The sequence below is a fragment of the Aulostomus chinensis genome, chromosome 1 (assembly GCF_037954235.1).
Source record: "Aulostomus chinensis isolate RoL2024-O1b breed Wild chromosome 1, RoL_Achi_v1.0, whole genome shotgun sequence".
Taxonomy (NCBI): domain Eukaryota; kingdom Metazoa; phylum Chordata; class Actinopteri; order Syngnathiformes; family Aulostomidae; genus Aulostomus; species Aulostomus chinensis.
Genome location: NC_141320.1, coordinates 36,261,212 through 36,283,190, shown reverse-complemented (window position 1 = coordinate 36,283,190; position 21,979 = coordinate 36,261,212).

The following is a 21,979-nucleotide window of genomic DNA, read 5'->3' as shown; positions in this document are numbered from 1 at the left end:
ACCTTAAAATAATGCAACAATAATGTAGAAAGAGTTGCTACGAACCTCAAAATATTGAGACAGTGATGTCGGAAGAATTGCTAATGAACTCAAAATGATGTTAACAGTAATATAGTGAAAGTTGCTAATCAACTCAGTGATGCTTACAGTAATGTAGTAAGTGTTTCGAATAACCTCAAAGTGATGCTGACAGTCATGTAGTAAAAGTTGCTACGAACCTCAAAATAATGCGACAGTGATGTCGGAAGAATTGCTAATGATCTCAAAATGATGCTAACAGTAATGGAGTGAAAGTTTCGAATAACTTCAAAGTGATGCTGACAGTCATGTAGTAAGAGTTGCTACGAACCTCAAAATATTGCGACAGTGACGTCGGAAGAATTGCTAATGAACTCAAAATTATGCTAACAGTAATGTAGTGATAGTTGCTAATAAACTCAAAGTGATGCTGACAGTAATGTAGGAAGAGTTGCTACGAACCTTAAAATAATGCAACAATAATGTAGTAAGAGTTGCTACGAACCTCAAAATAATGCGACAGTAATGTAGTAAAAGTTGCTACGAACATCAAAATATTGCGACTGTAATGTAGTGATAGTTGCTAATTAAGTCAGTGATGCTTACAGTAATGTAGTAAGTGTTTTGAACAACCTCAAAGTGATGCTGACAGTCATGTAGTAAAAGTTGCTACGAACCTCAAAATAATGCGACAGTGATGTCAGAAGAATTGCTAAAGATCTCAAAATGATGCGACAGTGATGTCAGAAGAATTGGTAATGATCTCAAAATGATGCTAACAGTAATGGAGTGAACGTTTCGAATAACCTCAAAGTGATGCTGACAGTGATGTACTAAGAGTTGCTACGAACCTCAAAATAATGCGACAATAATGTAGTAAAAATTGCTACGAACCTCAAAATATTGCGACAGTGAATTCGGAAGAATTGCTCATGAACTTAAAAAGATGCGAACAGTAATGTGGTGATAGTTGCTAACCAACTCAGTGATGCTTGCAGTAATGTAGTAAGTGTTTCGAATAACCTCAAAGTGATGTTGACAGTCATGTAGCAAGAGTTGCTACGAACCTCAATATAATGCGACAGTAATGGAGTAAAAGTTGCTACGAACCTCAAAATATTGCGACAGTGATGTCGGAAGAATTGCTAATGAACTTAAAATGATGCTAACAGTAATGTAGTGATAGTTGCTAAACAACTCAGTGATGCTTACAGTAATGTAATAAGTGTTTCGAATAACCTCAAAGTGATGCTGACAGTCATGTAGTAAGAGTTGCTACGAACCTCAAAATAATGCGACAGTGATGTCGGAAGAATTGCTAATGATCTCAAAATGATGCTAACAGTAATGGAGTGAAAGTTTCGAATAACTTCAAAGTGATGCTGACAGTCATGTAGTAAGTGTTGCTAGGAACCTCAAAATATTGCGACAGTGATGTCGAAAGAATTGCTAATGAACTCAAAATGATGCTAACAGTAATGTAGTGATAGTTGCTAATTAACTCAGTGATGCTTACAGTAATGTAGAAAGAGTTTCGAACAACCAAAAAGTGATTCTGTCAGTCATGTAGTAAAAGTTGCTTCTAACCTCAAAATGATGCTAACAGTAATGTAGTGATAGTTGCATATCAACTCAGTGATGCTGACAGTGATGTTGTAAGTGTTTCGAACAACCTCAAAGTGATGCTGACAGTCATGTAGTAAGAGTTGCTACGAACCTCAAAATAATGCGACAGTGACGTCGGAAGAATTGCTAATGAACTCAAAATTATGCTAACAGTAATGTAGTGATAGTTGCTAATAAACTCAAAGTGATGCTGACAGTAATGTAGGAAGAGTTGCTACGAACCTTAAAATAATGCAACAATAATGTAGTAAGAGTTGCTACGAACCTCAAAATAATGCGACAGTAATGTAGTAAAAGTTGCTACGAACATCAAAATATTGCGACTGTAATGTAGTGATAGTTGCTAATTAAGTCAGTGATGCTTACAGTAATGTAGTAAGTGTTTTGAACAACCTCAAAGTGATGCTGACAGTCATGTAGTAAAAGTTGCAACGAACCTCAAAATAATGCGACAGTGATGTCAGAAGAATTGCTAAAGATCTCAAAATGATGCGACAGTGATGTCAGAAGAATTGGTAATGATCTCAAAATGATGCTAACAGTAATGGAGTGAACGTTTCGAATAACCTCAAAGTGATGCTGACAGTGATGTACTAAGAGTTGCTACGAACCTCAAAATAATGCGACAATAATGTAGTAAAAATTGCTACGAACCTCAAAATATTGCGACAGTGAATTCGGAAGAATTGCTCATGAACTTAAAAAGATGCGAACAGTAATGTGGTGATAGTTGCTAACCAACTCAGTGATGCTTGCAGTAATGTAGTAAGTGTTTCGAATAACCTCAAAGTGATGTTGACAGTCATGTAGCAAGAGTTGGTACGAACCTCAAAATAATGCAACAATGATGTTGGAAGAATTGCTAATGATATCAAAATGATGCGACAGTTATTTCGAAAGAATTGCTCATAAACTCAAAATGATGCTAACGGTAATGGAGTGAACGTTTCGAATAACCTCAAAGTGATGCTGACAGTCTTGTACTAAGAGTTGCTACGAACCTCAAAATAATGCGACAGTAATGTAGTAAAAGTTGCTACAAACCTCAAAATATTGCGACAGTGATGCCGGAAGAATTGCTAATGAACTCAAAATGATGCTAACAGTAATGTAGTGATAGTTGCTAATCAAGTCAGTAATGCTTACAGTAATGTAGTAAGTGTTTCGAAGAACCTCAAAGTGATGCTGACAGTCATGTAGTAAGAGTTGCTACGAAACTCAATGTAATGCGACAGTAATGGAGTAAAAGTTGCTACGAACCTCAAAATATTGCGACAGTGATGTCGGAAGAATTGCTAATGAACTTAAAATGATGCTAACAGTAATGTAGTGATAGTTGCTAATCAACTCAGTGATGCTTACAGTAATGTAATAAGTGTTTCGAATAACCTCAAAGTGATGCTGACAGTCATGTAGTAAGAGTTGCTACGAACCTCAAAATAATGCGACAGTGATGTCGGAAGAATTGCTAATGATCTCAAAATGATGCAACAGTAATGGAGTGAAAGTTTCGAATAACTTCAAAGTGATGCTGACAGTCATGTAGTAAGTGTTGCTAGGAACCTCAAAATATTGCGACAGTGATGTCGAAAGAATTGCTAATGAACTCAAAATGATGCTAACAGTAATGTAGTGATAGTTGCTAATTAACTCAGTGATGCTTACAGTAATGTAGTAAGAGTTTCGAACAACCAAAAAGTGATTCTGTCAGTCATGTAGTAAAAGTTGCTTCTAACCTCAAAATGATGCTAACAGTAATGTAGTGATAGTTGCATATCAACTCAGTGATGCTGACAGTGATGTTGTAAGTGTTTCGAACAACCTCAAAGTGATGCTGACAGTCATGTAGTAAGAGTTGCTACGAACCTCAAAATAATGCGACAGTAATGTAGTAAAAGTTGCTACGAACCTCAAAATATTGCGACAGTGATGTCGGAAGAATTGCTAATGAACTCAAGAAGATGCTAAACGTAATGGAGTGATAGTTGCTAATCAACTCAGTGATGCTTACAGTAATGTAGTAAGTGTTTCGAATAACCTCAAAGTGATGCTGTCAGTCATGTAGTAACAGTTGCTTCAAACCTCAAAATGATGCTAACAGTAATGTAGCGATAGTTGCTAATAAACTCAGTGATGCTTACAGTAATGTAGTAAGTTTTTCAAACAACCTCAAAGTGATGCTGACAGTCATGTAGTAAGAGTTGCTACTAACCTCAATTTAATGCTACAGTGATGTCTATGAATTGCTAATAAACTCAAAATGACGCCAACAGTAATGAAGCGATAGTTGCGAATAAACTCAGTGATGCGAACAATAATGTAGTAAGTGTTTCGAACAACCTCAAAGTGATGCTGACAGTCATGTAGTAAGAGTTTCGAACAACCTCAAAGTGATGCTGACAGTCATGTAGTAAGAGTTGCTTCGAACCTCAAAGTAATGCGACAGTGATGTAGTAAAAGTTGCTACGAACCTCAAAATATTGCGACAGTGATGTCGGAAGAATTGCTAATGAACTCAAGATGATGCTAACAGTAATGTAGTGATAGTTGCTAAGAAACTCAGTGATGCTTAAAGTAATGTAGTAAGAGTTGCTACGAACCTCAAAATAATGCGACAGTAATGTAGTAAAAGTTGCTACGAACATCAAAATATTGCGACTGTAATGTAGTGATAGTTGCTAATTAAGTCAGTGATGCTTACAGTAATGTAGTAAGTGTTTTGAACAACCTCAAAGTGATGCTGACAGTCATGTAGTAAAAGTTGCTACGAACCTCAAAATAATGCGACAGTGATGTCAGAAGAATTGCTAAAGATCTCAAAATGATGCGACAGTGATGTCAGAAGAATTGGTAATGATCTCAAAATGATGCTAACAGTAATGGAGTGAACGTTTCGAATAACCTCAAAGTGATGCTGACAGTGATGTACTAAGAGTTGCTACGAACCTCAAAATAATGCGACAATAATGTAGTAAAAATTGCTACGAACCTCAAAATATTGCGACAGTGAATTCGGAAGAATTGCTCATGAACTTAAAAAGATGCGAACAGTAATGTGGTGATAGTTGCTAACCAACTCAGTGATGCTTGCAGTAATGTAGTAAGTGTTTTGAATAACCTCAAAGTGATGTTGACAGTCATGTAGCAAGAGTTGGTACGAACCTCAAAATAATGCAACAGTGATGTCGGAAGAATTGCTAATGATATCAAAATGATGCGACAGTTATTTCGAAAGAATTGCTCATAAACTCAAAATGATGCTAACGGTAATGGAGTGAACGTTTCGAATAACCTCAAAGTGATGCTGACAGTCTTGTACTAAGAGTTGCTACGAACCTCAAAATAATGCGACAGTAATGTAGTAAAAGTTGCTACAAACCTCAAAATATTGCGACAGTGATGCCGGAAGAATTGCTAATGAACTCAAAATGATGCTAACAGTAATGTAGTGATAGTTGCTAATCAAGTCAGTAATGCTTACAGTAATGTAGTAAGTGTTTCGAAGAACCTCAAAGTGATGCTGACAGTCATGTAGTAAGAGTTGCTACGAACCTCAATATAATGCGACAGTAATGTAGTAAAAGTTGCTACGAACCTCAAAATATTGCGACAGTGATGTCGGAAAAATTGCTAATGAACTTAAAATGATGCTAACAGTAATGTAGTGATAGTTGCTAATCAACTCAGTGATGCTTACAGTAATGTAGTAAGAGTTTCGAACAACCAAAAAGTGATTCTGTCAGTCATGTAGTAAAAGTTGCTTCTAACCTCAAAATGATGCTAACAGTAATGTAGTGATAGTTGCATATCAACTCAGTGATGCTGAAAGTGATGTTGTAAGTGTTTCGAACAACCTCAAAGTGATGCTGACAGTCATGTAGTAAGAGTTGCTACGAACCTCAAAATAATGCGACAGTAATGTAGTAAAAGTTGCTACGAACCTCAAAATATTGCGACAGTGATGTCGGAAGAATTGCTAATGAACTCAAGAAGATGCTAAACGTAATGGAGTGATAGTTGCTAATCAACTCAGTGATGCTTACAGTAATGTAGTAAGTGTTTCGAATAACCTCAAAGTGATGCTGTCAGTCATGTAGTAAGTGTTGCTAGGAACCTCAAAATATTGCGACAGTGATGTCGAAAGAATTGCTAATGAACTCAAAATGATGCTAACAGTAATGTAGTGATAGTTGCTAATTAACTCAGTGATGCTTACAGTAATGTAGTAAGAGTTTCGAACAACCAAAAAGTGATTCTGTCAGTCATGTAGTAAAAGTTGCTTCTAACCTCAAAATGATGCTAACAGTAATGTAGTGATAGTTGCATATCAACTCAGTGATGCTGACAGTGATGTTGTAAGTGTTTCGAACAACCTCAAAGTGATGCTGACAGTCATGTAGTAAGAGTTGCTACGAACCTCAAAATAATGCGACAGTAATGTAGTAAAAGTTGCTACGAACCTCAAAATATTGCGACAGTGATGTCGGAAGAATTGCTAATGAACTCAAGAAGATGCTAAACGTAATGGAGTGATAGTTGCTAATCAACTCAGTGATGCTTACAGTAATGTAGTAAGTGTTTCGAATAACCTCAAAGTGATGCTGTCAGTCATGTAGTAACAGTTGCTTCAAACCTCAAAATGATGCTAACAGTAATGTAGCGATAGTTGCTAATAAACTCAGTGATGCTTACAGTAATGTAGTAAGTTTTTCAAACAACCTCAAAGTGATGCTGACAGTCATGTAGTAAGAGTTGCTACTAACCTCAATTTAATGCTACAGTGATGTCTATGAATTGCTAATAAACTCAAAATGACGCCAACAGTAATGAAGCGATAGTTGCGAATAAACTCAGTGATGCGAACAATAATGTAGTAAGTGTTTCGAACAACCTCAAAGTGATGCTGACAGTCATGTAGTAAGAGTTTCGAACAACCTCAAAGTGATGCTGACAGTCATGTAGTAAGAGTTGCTTCGAACCTCAAAGTAATGCGACAGTGATGTCAAAAGAATTGTTAATGATCTCAAACTGATGGGACAGTGATGTCGTAAGAATTGCTAATGAACTCAAAATGATGCTAACAGTAATGTAGTGATAGTTGCGAATAAACTCAAAGTGATGCTGACAGTCATGTAGTAAGAGTTGCTACGAACCTTAAAATAATGCAACAATAATGTAGTAAGAGTTGCTACGAACCTCAAAATAATGTGACAGTGATGTCAGAAGAATTGCTAATGATCTCAAAATGATGCGACAGTGATGTAGTAAGAATTGCTAATGAACTCAAAATGATGCTAACAGTAATGGAGTGAAAGTTTCGAATAACCTCAAAGTGATGCTGAAAGTCATGTAGTAAGAGTTGCTACAAACCTCAAAATAATGCGACAGTAATGTAGAAAAAGTTGGTACGAACCTCAAAATATTGCGACAGTGATTTCGGAAGAATTGCTAATGAACTCAAAATGATGCTAACAGTAATGTCGTGATAGTTGCTAATCAACTCAGTGATGCTTACAGTAATGTAGTAAGTGTTTCGAACAACCTCAAAGTGATGCTGATAGTCATATAATAAGAGTTGCTACGAACCTCAAAGTAATGCGACAGTGATGTCAGTGGAATTGCTAAAGATCTCAAAAAGATGCGACAGTGATTTAGAAAGAATTGCTAATGAACTCAAAATGATGCTAACAGTAATGGAGTGAACGTTTCGAATAACCTCAAAGTGATGCTGATAGTCATGTACTAAGAGTTGCTACGAACCTCAAAATAATGCGACAGTCATGTAGTAAGAATTGCTAATGAACTCAATTTAATGCTGCAGTGATGTCGTGAGAATTGCTCAACAACTCAAAAGGATGCTAACAGTAATGTAGTGATAGTTGCTAATCAACTCAGTGATGCTTACAGTAATGTAGTAAGTGTTTCGAATAACCTCAAAGTGATGGTGACAGTCGTGTAGTAAGAGTTGCTACAAACCTTAAAATAATGCAACAATAATGTAGTAAGAGTTGCTACGAACCTCAAAATAATGTGACAGTGATGTCTGAAGAATTGCTAATGATCTCAAAATGATGCGACAGTGATGTAGTAAGAATTGCTAATGAACTCAAAATGATGCTAACAGTAATGGAGTGAAAGTTTCGAATAACCTCAAAGTGATGCTGAAAGTCATGGAGTAAGAGTTGCTACTAACCTCAAAATAATGCGACAGTAATGTAGTAAAAGTTGCTACGAACCTCAAAATAATGCGACAGTGATGTCAGAAGAATTGCTAAAGATCTCAAAATGATGCGACAGTGATTTAGTAAGAAATGCTAATGAACTCAAAATGATGCTAGCAGTAATGGAGTGAACGTTTCGAATAACCTCAAAGTGATGCTGACAGTCATGTACTAAGAGTTGCGACGAACCTCAAAATAATGCGACAGTAATGTCGTAAAAGTTGCTACGAACCTCAAAATATTGCGACAGTGATGTCTGAAAAATTGCTAATGAACTCAAAATGATGCTAACAGTAATGTAGTGATAGTTGCTAATCAACTCAGTGATGCTTTCAGTAATGTAGTAAGTGTTTCGAATAACCTCAAAGTGATGCTGACAGTCATGTAGTAAGAGTTTCTACGAACCTCAAAATAATGCGACAGTGATGTCGGAAGAATTGCTAATGATCTCAAAATGATGCGACAGTGATGTAGTAAGAATTGCTAATGAACTCAAAATGATGCTAACAATAATGGAGTGAAAGTTTCGAATAAACTCAAAGTGATTCTGACAGTCATGTAGTAAGTGTTGCTACGAACCTCAAAATATTGCGACAGTGATATCGGAAGAATTGCTAATGAACTCAAAATGATGCTAACAGTAATGTAGTGATAGTTGCTAATTAACTCAGTGATGGTTACAGTAATGTAGTAAGTGTTTCGAACAACCTAAAAGTGATGCTGTCAGTCATGTAGTAACAGTTGCTTCAAACCTCAAAATGATGCTAACAGTAATGTAGCGATAGTTGCTAATGAACTCAGTGATGCTTACAGTAATGTAGTAAGTGTTTTGAATGACCTCAAAGTGATGCTTACAGTAATGCAACAATAATGTAGTAAGAGTTGCTACGAACCTCAAAATAATGCGACAGTGATGTCAGTAGAATTGCTAAAGATCTCAAAAAGATGCGACAGTGATTTAGTAAGAATTGCTAATGAACTCAAAATGATGCTAACAGTAATGGAGTGAACGTTTAGAATAACCTCAAAGTGATGCTGACAGTCATGTACAAACAGTTGCTACGAACCTCAAAATAATGCGACAGTAATGTAGTAAAAGTTGCTACGAACCTCAAAATATTGCGACAGTGATGTCAGAAGAATTGCTAATGAACTCAAGATGATGCTAACAGGAATGGAGTGAACGTTTCGAATAACCTCAAAGTGATGCTGACAGTCATGTCCTAAGAGGTGCTACGAACCTCATAATAATGCGACAGTAACGTATTAAAAGTTGCTACGTACCTCAAAATATTGCGACAGTGATGTAGTAAGAATTGCTAATGAACTCAAAATGATGCTAACAGTAATGGAGTGATAGTTGCTAATCAACTCAGTGATGCTTACAGTAATGTAGTAAGTGTTTCGAATAACCTCAAAGTGATGCTGACAGTCATGTAGTAACAGTTGCTACGAACCTCAAAATAATGCGACAGTGATGTCAGAAGAATTGCTAATGATCTCAAAACGATGCGACAGTGATGTAGTAAGAATTGCTAATGAACTCAAAATGATGCTAGCAGTAATGGAGTGAACGTTTCGAATAACCTCAAAGTGATGCTGACAGTCATGTACTAAGTGTTGCTACGAACCTAAAAAAAATGCGACATTAATGTAGTAAAAGTTGGTACGAACCTCAAAATATTGCGACAGTGATATCGGAAGAATTGCTAATGAACTCAAAATGATGCTAACAGTAATGTAGTGATAGTTGCAAATCAACTCAGTGATGCTTACAGTAATGTAGTAAGTGTTTCGAACAACCTCAAAGTGATGCTGATAGTCATATAGTAAGAGTTGCGACGAACCTCAAAATAATGCGACAGTGATGTCAGTAGGATTGCTAAAGATCTCAAAAAGATGCGACAGTGATTTAGTAAGAATTGCTAATGAATTCAAAATGATGCTAACAGTAATGGAGTGAACGTTTCGAATAACCTAAAGTGATGCTGACAGTCATGTAGAAAGATTTGCTACGAACCTCAAAATAATGCGACAGTAATGTAGGAAGAATTGCTAATGAACTTAAAATGATGCTAACAGTAATGTAGTGATAGTTGCTAAGAAACTCAGTGATGCTTACAGTAATGTAGTCAGAGTTTGAAACAACCTCAAAGTGATGCTGACAGTCATTTAGTAAGAGTTGCTAATGAACTCAATTTAATGCTACAGTGATGTCGTGAGAATTGCTCAACAACTCAAAAGGATGCTGACAGTAATGTAGTGATAGTTGCTAATAAACTCAAAGTGATGCTGACAGTAATGTAGTAAGAGTTGCTACGAACCTTAAAATAATGCAACAATAATGTAGTATGAGTTGCAACGAACCTCAAAATATTGTGACAGTGATGTCGGAAGAATTGCGAATGATCTCAAAATGATGCTAACAGTAATGTAGTGATAGTTGCTAATCAACTCAGTGATGCTTACAGTAATGTAGTAAGTGTTTCGAATAACCTCAAAGTGATGCTGACAGTCATGTACTAAGAGTTGCTACGAACCTCAAAATAATGCGACAGTAATGTCGTAAAAGTTGCTACGAACCTCAAAATATTTCGACAGTGATGTCGGAAGAATTGCTAATGAACTCAAAATGATGCTAACAGTAATGTAGTGATAGTTGTTAATCAACTCAATGATGCTTACAGTAATGTAGTAAGTGTTTCGAATAACCTCAAAGTGATGCTGACAGTCATGTAGTAAGAGTTGCTACGAACCTCAAAATAATGCGACAGTGATGTCGGAAGAATTGCTAATGATCTCAAAATGATGCGACAGTGATGTAGTAAGAATTGCTAATGAACTCAAAATGATGCTAACAGTAATGGAGTGAAAGTTTCGAATAAACTCAAAGTGATGCTGACAGTCATGTAGTAAGTGTTGCTACGAACCTCAAAATATTGCGACAGTGATATCGGAAGAATTGCTAATGAACTCAAAATGATGCTAACAGTAATGTAGTGATAGTTGCTAATTAACTCAGTGATGCTTACAGTAATGTAGTAAGTGTTTCGAACAACCTAAAAGTGATGCTGTCAGTCATGTAGTAACAGTTGCTTCAAACCTCAAAATGATGCTAACAGTAATGTAGCGATAGTTGCTAATGAACTCAGTGATGCTAACAGTAATGTAGTAAGAGTTTCTACGAACCTCAAAATAATGCGACAGTGATGTCAGTAGAATTGCTAAAGATCTCAAAAAGATGCGACAGTGATTTAGTAAGAATTGCTAATGAACTCAAAATGATGCTAACAGTAATGGAGTGAACGTTTCGAATAACCTCAAAGTGATGCTGACAGTCATGTCCTAAGAGTTGCTACGAACCTCATAATAATGCGACAGTAATGTAGTAAAAGTTGCTACGTACCTCAAAATATTGCGACAGTGATGTAGTAAGAATTGCTAATGAACTCAAAATGATGCTAACAGTAATGGAGTGATAGTTGCTAATCAACTCAGTGATGCTTACAGTCATGTAGTAAGTGTTTCGAATAACCTCAAAGTGATGCTGACAGTCATGTAGTAACAGTTGCTACGAACCTCAAAATAATGCGACAGTGATGTCGGAAGAATTGCTAATGATCTAAAAATGATGCGACAGTGATGTAGTAAGAATTGCTAATGAACTCAAAATGATGCTAACAGTAATGTAGTGATAGTTGCTAATCAACTCAGTGATGCTTGCAGGAATGTAGTAAGTGTTTCGAACAACCTCAAAGTGATGGTGACAGTCGTGTAGTAAGAGTTGCTACGAACCTCAAAATAATGCGAAAGTGATGTCAGAAGAATTGCTCAAGATCTCAAAATGATGCGACAGTGATTTAGTAAGAATTGTTAATGAACTCAAAATGATGCTAGCAGTAATGGAGTGAATGTTTCGAATAACCTCAAAGTGATGCTGACAGTCATGTACTAAGTGTTGCTACGAACCTAAAAATAATGCGACATTAATGTAGTAAAAGTTGCTACGAACCTCAAAATATTGCGACAGTGATGTCAGAAGAATTGCTAATGATCCCCAAAAAATGTGACAATGATGTCGTAAGAATTGCTAATGATCTCAAAATGATGCGACAATGATGTCGTAAGAATTGCTAATGAACTCAAAATGATGGTAACAGTAATGTAGTGAAAGTTGCCAATAAACTCAAAGTGATGCTGACAGTCATGTAGGAAGAGTTGCTACGAGCCTTAAAATAATGCAACAGTAATGTCGTAAGAGTTACTACGAACTTCAAAATGATGTGATAGTGATGTAGCAAGAATTGCTTATGATCTGAAATGACGGGACAGTGATGTAGTAAGAATTGCTCATGAACTCAAAATGATGCTAACAGTAATGTAGTGAAAGTTGCGAGTAACCTAAAAATGATGCTGACAGTAATGTAGTAAGAGCTGCTATGAACCTCAAAATGATGCGACAGTGATGTCGTAAGAATTGCTAATGAACTCAGAATGATGCTAACAGTAATGTAGTGAAAGTTTCGAATAACCTTAAAGTGATGCTGACAGTCATGTGGTTAGAGATGCGAGTAACCTAAAAATGGTGCTGACAGAAATGTAGTAAAAGTTGATACTAACCTAAAAATAATGCGACAGTGATGTCAGAAGAGTTGCTATTGAACTCAAAATGATGCTAACAGTAATGTAGTGAAAGTTTCGAATAACCTAAAAATGATGCTGACAGTAATGTATTAAGAGTTGCTAATAACCTCAAAATAATGCTACAGTGATGTCGTAAGAATTACTAATGATCTCAAAATGATGCGACAGTGATGTAGGAATAATTGCTAATGAACTCAAAATGATGCCAAAAGTAACATAGTGATAATTGCTAATAATCTCAGTGATGTTTACAGTAATGTAGTGAGTGTTGCTAATCAACTCAGTGATGCTTGCAGGAATGTAGTAAGTGTTTCGAACAACCTCAAAGTGATGCTGACAGTCATGGAGTAAGAGTTGCTACTCACGTCAAAATAATGCTACAGTGATGTCATAAGAATTGCTAATAACCTCAAAATGATGCTGACAGGAATGTCGTAAGTCTGGTAATAACCTTAAAATAATGCTAGTGATGCAGTAAGAGTTACTATGAACCTCAAAATAATGTGACAGTGATGTAGTAAGAATTGCTAATGAACTCAAAATGATGCTGACAGTGATGTAGTAAGAATTGCGAAAGATCCCAAAATGATGCTCACAGTAATGTAGTGATAGTTGCTAATGAACTCAAAATGATGCTTACAGTAATGTAGTAAGAGTTGAAACTAGAACAACAAACTGTCCTCAGATGGTTGGACAGGTTGCTTTGGTCCGTCCTCTCACTCATCATTAAAAGCCCTTATTACTCATCATTCATCCAATCTGACACTCACGTCTGCAGTGGGGAATCCCCAGCAACCCGCGGCCCACATGGAGCAGTCTCGGCCAATCACGTGGGGCCTGCAGCGGCACAGACCACCAATTGCTCGCAGGTGTCACTCTCAGCTCCAACCTCATGGCAGGCACAAGGCAGGGCGCCGTTGTTGAAGAGAGCCCAAGAGACACAGCTGAGCTGAGACAGAATGGAGACCAAGGACAGGAGGGACGACAGAGAAAAAGGAAACGTTAGCGAGACATTTTAGGAAAATTAGTTTAGTGGGGAAAAGGTTCTTAGCCAAACTTGCTAAATGGAAGGACAACAAAAAACAAAGATCTTAAAAAGAAAATTTGCACAAAATGAAACCCTGCAAGAGAAAGTAAATCAAGAACTAAATATTCTTGAGGCTCAGGTCTTTAGTTCCAATGCTTGTAAATGACATCTGAATGCATTCACAACCCAAATCTGAGCAGACAGAAGCGTCCCAGTCAGGCCCAGTTTAGTTCCTCTAGAACATTCAGGGATACAGAACATGGACCAACTCAGGCTTGGAGACACCGACTTGACATGAAAGCTGTTGAGGCCACAGTTGCTGATGAAGTGGTCAGATTTCTCCAGTGGTTCTTGGTTCAGGGAGCTGGAGCTGGAGCTGGAGCTGCTCTCAGGCACCACCAGGACGTAATCTTGGAGAGACAGAAGGAAGAAGTCCAGGCCTGACAGAGGAGAAGGAGGCACAGAGTAGAAACAGCAGATACGTGTCGGGAAAGGGAGAGGGTATCAGTCCAGCAGAGGAGCAGGAAACCTACCACCACAGGGCTCTGCCTGCAGGAACCTGCAGGTGAGGAGGACCTGGTGGTCCGGCACATCCAGAATGATCTGGTTTTCAGACACCGGCACGTTTCGGCAGCCGTAAGCGTGGGGACAGAAGGAGGCGTTGGCGTGGCCTGAAAGACACAAACAACCATCTCCATTTGAATGTTTCTCAAACAGCCGGAGCAGGAAAGCTAAGATGAATCAAAGATCCTCCACCCTGCCAGATCCGACCCTGGTAATGTAGACCTGCACAGGGTGGGTGGGGTGGAGCGGCTGGTGGTGGTGGAGGATGAAGACGTATCTGCCCAAAGCCTGGACACGGTGGAGTCCACCGCAGCGTTCTGAGTAGAAGGATGAGAGCGATGTTCAATGGTACATGTTTTCTTTCCTGAACCGCCGATGTTTCCAATCACGAATCTCAGTCATGAGATTTGAACATCATGGAGGAGTTCAAAAGTGTCAAACTGGGCCGGTCTCCATTTTATGAGTCCGGAGACCGAGGATAAAACTACAAGTCCCTGGTTCAGATTTGACTCGTCTGAATCCAAACACAGCAGCGTTCTTCCACCAGGCCAGATGAGTTGATCATGATAACAAGATATCTTCATGCGACTACAACACACAAACTCATCACCAGAAAAGACTTCATGGTGGAACAACAAATCTCCTCCCAATGGGAAAAACATTGAGTTGAACAATCAACTTTTCCATGATGACATGGAGAGCTTGGCAGCAGCAGCAGGCTTCCATTGGTGGCTGATATGCCAGCTCCACTTAGCCTTCTTTGGAATGGTTTCACCTGGAGTGATGCTGTTATTGAGACCTTTTATCTGGAACAACACCACCTGCATGGAGACTGAGGACTTCAACAGATGCAGATGTTGACCCAGAATAAATCTAAATATTCCAGATGTGTTAAATCAATCCAGCAGCAGTGGTGGGAGCGTCGTAAACTCACTCACTCAGCAGCCGTCAGCCTCCGTACCTGCACGGAGTCCAGCCTGATGTGGTCTCTGTTGTCTGCTCCCAGAGGTGGTCTGTCACCTCTGAACCAGGGGGCTCATCTCTCTGGTGGGAGGTCAGAGGAGGAGCTGCAGCGGGGGAGGCCAGGATGGGCTCCTGTAGGAGGAGCTCTGGCCCTCCTTCAGCACCAGCCAGTGGGAGGGAGTTTGGAAACGTGAGGGGACACAGGAGGAGCTACAGGGGGAGGGAAGGTGGATCAGAACCGTTCTAACAAGAGCGCTGAGGGGACACAGGAGGAGCTACAGGGGGAGGGAAGGTGGATCAGAACCGTTCTAACAAGAGCCTGAGGGGACACAGGAGGAGCTACAGGGGGAGGGAAGGTGGATCAGAACCGTTCTAACAAGAGCGCTGAGGGGACACAGGAGGAGCTACAGGGGGAGGGAAGGTGGATCAGAACCGTTCTAACAAGAGCGCTGTCCCACTAATGTTCCTCACCAGAATCCACCTGTCAGGGGGGAACCGTCCATGGGTGCTGATGCAGCGGACTGAAGGTTCAACGTAGTCCATGCTGAACTGGTCTTTAGGCACCAGGTGGACTTTGTGCTAAAAACAGCAGGAAAAAAAAGACAAAAAGGGGAGAATTTTAACAAAAGTATGCAAATGAGCTGAAGATCAAAATAGAAAAAGTAAATCAAGGTTTTTTTTTTCAAATGATTGCCAGCTATTTAGCTAAGAGAAGGACAAATGTCAATCAAGATGTCAGAATGGAACGATCCCACTGGCTTCTGGTCAAGGGAACCATGGAGATGCTAACTTCCTGTTGGACTATCAGGGTGTCTCATCCCTGACATGCTAACTTCCTGTTGGACGATAAGCATGTCTCATCCCTGACATGCTAACTTCCTGTTGGACGATAAGCGTGTCTCATCCCTGACATGCTAACTTCCTGTTGGACTATCAGCGTGTCTCATCCCTGACATGCTAACTTCCTGTTGGACGATAAGCGTGTCTCATCCCTGACATGCTAACTTCCTGTTGGACTATCAGCGTGTCTCATCCCTGACATGCTAACTTCCTGTTGGACTATCAGCGTGTCTCATCCATGACATGCTAACTTCCTGTTGGACTATCAGCGTATCTCATCCATGACATGCTAACTTCCTGTTGGACTATAAAGCCTGATTTAAGCCTGATTTATGCTTCTGTGTCGAGTAGTATTCATACCTCCGCCGTAGCCTGAAACGCGCCTCCAAAAAATCCTGCTTACGCATCGCGTCGACGCGTCGTGACGTCAACGTCGAGGACTGTGATTGGTCCCGCTCAGAACGTTATTTCCGGTTCAGTCGCGGCAAACCAACACCGCCATTTTCAAAGTTTCTGTGGTGAAAGCTCCAAGAAAAAATGGACCAAGCCGAAGAAAGGATTATCGAGGAGGTGCTCAAGTACGACCACCTCTACAACTCCTCTTCGCGGCACTACAAAGACTGACAAATGGCCAACAATTGTTGTCTGTGACCGGAAGAAAACCAAGGAATCCGACAAGAGCCCCGTAAACAATACAAAGACAAAGCCACACCCCCTAGCGGCTTGGCGGTGAATTGCAGAGCAACGCGTTCCCTCTACGCAGAATAAACCAGGCTTTTCAGTCGCACCTGTTTTACGCCCCCGTGCCAGGTAAGGACCCCATCGGGCTGTGCCACTCTGGAGGGAGCGCGTCTCACAGTCAGTCAGCGGAACCATGCGGATCCGGGCCGGAGCTGTGGGAAGGAGCGCCAATTGTATCGGGTTGTTGTTTTCTGGACTGCAGCAGAACAGGAGCAGCCGGGACTGGAATGTAGAAGTAGGTTATCTTGAAGTTGACTCAGTTATGGTGAACGATATTGTGGTTCAACACTTTAATGAGCTTTAAGGCAAACATATTTCATGAGGAAACAACGCCGGAATTGGACGGATTTCAGCGGCACACAACAACGTATCCGATACAACTCATTGGAAACCTGGTGGTCTAAGACTAAGAAACACCAGTCACCATGGAGAAAGGAACTTTTAGCTGAGCACTCATGTTCTTTTCTGCAGGTTGAATGTCGCATTTGTTGGACAGAAGCGTCTCATCTCAACAAAAGCACCTCTTCAGTGCTGAGGCATGATGGGGCCAGGCATGAGAATGAAGTCCCAGATCCACCAGGATGAACTCAGGTATACAGCCACTCTCCAACTGACTCACAGTTGCTTCATTGATCATTAATTCCTATTCATTTCTTCTCTCCTTCATCTTTAACCATCCAGCTTCCAGGAAGCAGATGCTGGATGAGGCTCTGCTGAATTTGATCCTGAAGGACTGCCAGCCCCTCAGCACTGTTGAGAGGGAAGGGTTCAGGGAACTGGTTCAGGTCCTTGAGCCTCATATGTTTGCCAACCAGAAAGGTTTGTGTGGAAATGATCTAAAGCAGTAGTTGATATCTCCAGTTTATTTCATCTTGAATTTCAATGTATTGATTTACTCTGGGTGTCATTTTCAGACCATCAAACAAACGGTGGCTAAAAAGTACCAGGAGGAACGGGAAGGAGTGAAAAAGGAAGTCCACCTGCCATGTAGACATCTGTGGACATGGAGGCTCTCTTTGCTCTGACCTGTCACTGCATTAGTGAGAATGAATGTGTTGGGAGTGCAAGACTTTCCACAAAGTCACCCTGCATCATTTTGAGGTTCGTAGCAACTCTCACTACATCACTTTAGCATCATTTTGAGGATCGTAGCAACTCTCACTACATCACTGTAGCATCATTTTGAGATTCGTAGCAACTCCCATGACATCACTGTAGCATCATTTTGAGGTTTGTAGCAACTCTCACTACATTACTGGAAGCATCAGTTTGAGCATCGTAGCAACTCTGCCTACATCACTGTAGCATCATTTCTTCGGTTAGAAGCAACTCTCATTACATCACTTTAGCGTGATTTTGAAATTACTATCAACTCTCACCACAACACTGTCAGCATAATTTCTTAGGTTAGTATCAACTCTCATTACATCACTGTCAGCATCATTTTGAGATTAGTGTCAACTCTCACTACATCACTGTCACCTCATTTTGAGGATAGTAGCAACTCTCACCACATCACTGTAGCATCATTTTGAGGATCGTAGCAACTCTCAATACATCATTGTCGCATCATTTTGAGGATAGTCGCAACTCTCACCACATCACTGTAGCATCATTTTGAGATTTGTAGCAACTCTCATTACATCACTGTAGCATCATTGTGAGGATAGTCGCAACTCTCACCACATCACTGTAGCATCATTTCTTAGGTAAGTAGCAACTCTCATTACATCACTGTCGCATCATTTTGAGGATAGTCGCAACTCTCACGACATTACTGTAGCATCATTTTGAGATTCGTAGCAACTCTCATTACATCACTGTAGCATCATTTTGAGGATAGTCGCAACTCTCACCACATCACTGTAGCATCATTTCTTAGGTAAGTAGCAACTCTCATTACATCACTTTAGCGTGATTTTGAGATTAGTATCAACTCTCACTACATCACTGCCACCTCATTTTGAGGATCGGAGCAGCTCTCATTACATCACTGTCGCATCATTTTGAGGTTAGTAGCAACTCTCAATACATCACTGTAATTTCATTTTGAGCTTCATCGTAATTATCACATCACTGTCGCATCATTTTTAGGATAGTAGCAATTCTCACGTCATTACTGGAGCATCATTTTGAGATTCGTAGCAACTCTCACTACATCACTGTAGCATCATTTCTTCGGTTAGTAGTAACTCTCATTACATCACTGTCGCATCATTTTGAGATTCGTAGCAACTCTCATTACATCACTGTAGCATCATTTTGAGGTTCTTATCAACTCTCACCACATCACTGGAGCATCATTTCTTAGGTATGTAGCAACTTTCATTACATCACTTTAGCATGATTTTGAAATTACTATCAACTCTCACCACATGAATGTAGCATCATTTTGAGGATCGTAGCAACTCTCACTACATCAGTCGCACCATTTTGACATTTGTAGCAACTCTCAATTCATCACTGTAGCATCATTTCTTAGGTCAGTAGCAACTCTCATTACATCACTTTCGCATGATTTTGAAATTACTTTCAACTCTCACCACATCACGGTAGCATCATTTCTTAGGTTTGTAGGAAATCTCATTACATCACTCTAGCATCATTTTGAGATTAGTAGCAAGTCTCATTACATCACTGTAGCATTATTTTGAGGTTCGTAGCAACTCTCACCACATCACTGTAGCATCATTTCTTAGGTAAATAGCAACCCTCATGACATAATTGTAGCATCATTTTGCGGTTCGTAGCAAACCTCACTACATCACTGTAGCATCATTTCTTAGGGAAGTAGCAACTCTCATTACACCGCTTTAGCATTATTTTGAAATTACGATCAACTCTCACTGCATCACTGTAGCATCACTTCTTAGATTTGTAGCAACTCTCATTACATCACTTTAGCATCATTTTGGGATTAGTATCAACTCTCACTACATCACTGTCAGCATCATTTTGAGATTAGTTTCAACTCTCACTACATCATTGCCAACTCATTTTGAGGATCGTAGCAACTCTCACCACATCACTGTCGCATCATTTTGAGGATCGTAGCAACTCTCACTACTTCACTGTCGCATCATTTTGAGGACAGTCGCAACTCTCGCGACATTACTGCAGCATCATTTTGAGATTCGTAGGAACTCTCATTACATCACTGTAGCATCATTTTGAGGTTCGTAGCAACTCTCACCACATCACTGTAACATCATTTCTTAGGTAAGTAGCAACTCTCATTACATCACTGTAGCATCATTTTGAGATTCGTAGCAACTCTCATTACATCACTGTCGCATCATTTTGAGGTTCGTATCAACTCTCACCACATCACTGGAGCATCATTTCTTAGGTATGTAGCAACTTTCATTACATCACTTTAGCATGATTTTGAAATTACTATCAACTCTCACCACATGAATGTAGCATCATTTTGAGGATCGTAGCAACTCTCACTACATCAGTCGCACCATTTTGACATTTGTAGCAACTCTCAATTCATCACTGTAGCATCATTTCTTAGGTCAGTAGCAACTCTCATTACATCACTTTCGCATGATTTTGAAATTACTATCAACTTTCACCACATCACGGTAGCATCATTTCTTAGGTTTGTAGGAAATCTCATTACATCACTCGAGCATCATTTTGAGATTAGTAGCAAGTCTCATTACATCACTGTAGCATTATTTTGAGGTTCGTAGCAACTCTCTCCACATCACTGTAGCATCATTTCTTACGTAAATAGCAACCCTCATGACATAATTGTAGCATCATTTTGCGGTTCGTAGCAAACCTCACTACATCACTGCAGCATCATTTCTTAGGGAAGTAGCAACTCTCATTACACCGCTTTAGCATTATTTTGAAATTACTATCAACTCTCACTGCATCACTGTAGCATCACTTCTTAGATTTGTAGCAACTCTCATTACATCACTTTAGCATCATTTTGAGATTAGTATCAACTCTCACTACATCACTGTCAGCATCATTTTGAGATTAGTTTCAACTCTCACTACATCATTGCCAACTCATTTTGAGGATCGTAGCAACTCTCACCACATCACTGTCGCATCATTTTGAGGATCGTAGCAACTCTCACTACTTCACTGTCACATCATTTTGAGGAGAGTCGCAACTCTCGCAACATTACTGTAGCATCATTTTGAGATTCGTAGGAACTCTCATTACATCACTGTAGCATCATTTTGAGGTTCGAAGCAACTCTCACCACATCACTGTAACATCATTTCTTAGGTAAGTAGCAACTCTCATTACATCACTGTAGCATCATTTTGAAATTCGTAGCAACTCTCACCACATCACTGTCGCATCATTTCTCAGGTAAGTAGCAACTCTCATTACATCACTTTAGCATGATTTTGAAATTACTATCAACTCTCAGCACATCACTGTAGCATCATTTTGAGGATCGTAGCAACTCTCACCACATCACTGGAGCATCATTTTGAGGATCGTAGCAACTCTCAATACATCATTGTCGCATCATTTTGAGGATCGTAGCAACTCTCACAACATTGCTGTAGCATCATTTTGAGATTCGTAGCAAGTCTCACTACATCACTGTAGCATCATTTCTTCTGTTAGTAGCAACCCTCATTACATCACTGTTGCAACATTTTGAGGTTCGTCGCAACTCTCACTACATCACTGTAGCATAATTTCTTAGGTTTGTAGCAACTCTCATTACATCACTTTAGCATCATTTTGAGGATCGTAGCAACTCTCACTACATCACTGTAGCATCATTTTGAGATTCGTAGCAACTCCCATGACATCACTGTAGCATCATTTTGAGGTTTGTAGCAACTCTCACTACATTACTGGAAGCATCAGTTTGAGCATCGTAGCAACTCTGCCTACATCACTGTAGCATCATTTCTTCGGTTAGAAGCAACTCTCATTACATCACTTTAGCGTGATTTTGAAATTACTATCAACTCTCACCACAACACTGTCAGCATAATTTCTTAGGTTAGTATCAACTCTCATTACATCACTGTCAGCATCATTTTGAGATTAGTATCAACTCTCACTACATCACTGTCACCTCATTTTGAGGATAGTAGCAACTCTCACCACATCACTGTAGCATCATTTTGAGATTCGTAGCAACTCTCATTACATCACTGTAGCATCACTTTGAGGATAGTCGCAACTCTCACCACATCACTGTAGCATCATTTCTTCGGTAAGTAGCAACTCTCATTACATCACTGTCGCATCATTTTGAGGATAGTCGCAACTCTCACGACATTACTGTAGCATCATTTTGAGATTCGTAGCAACTCTCATTACATCACTGTAGCATCAT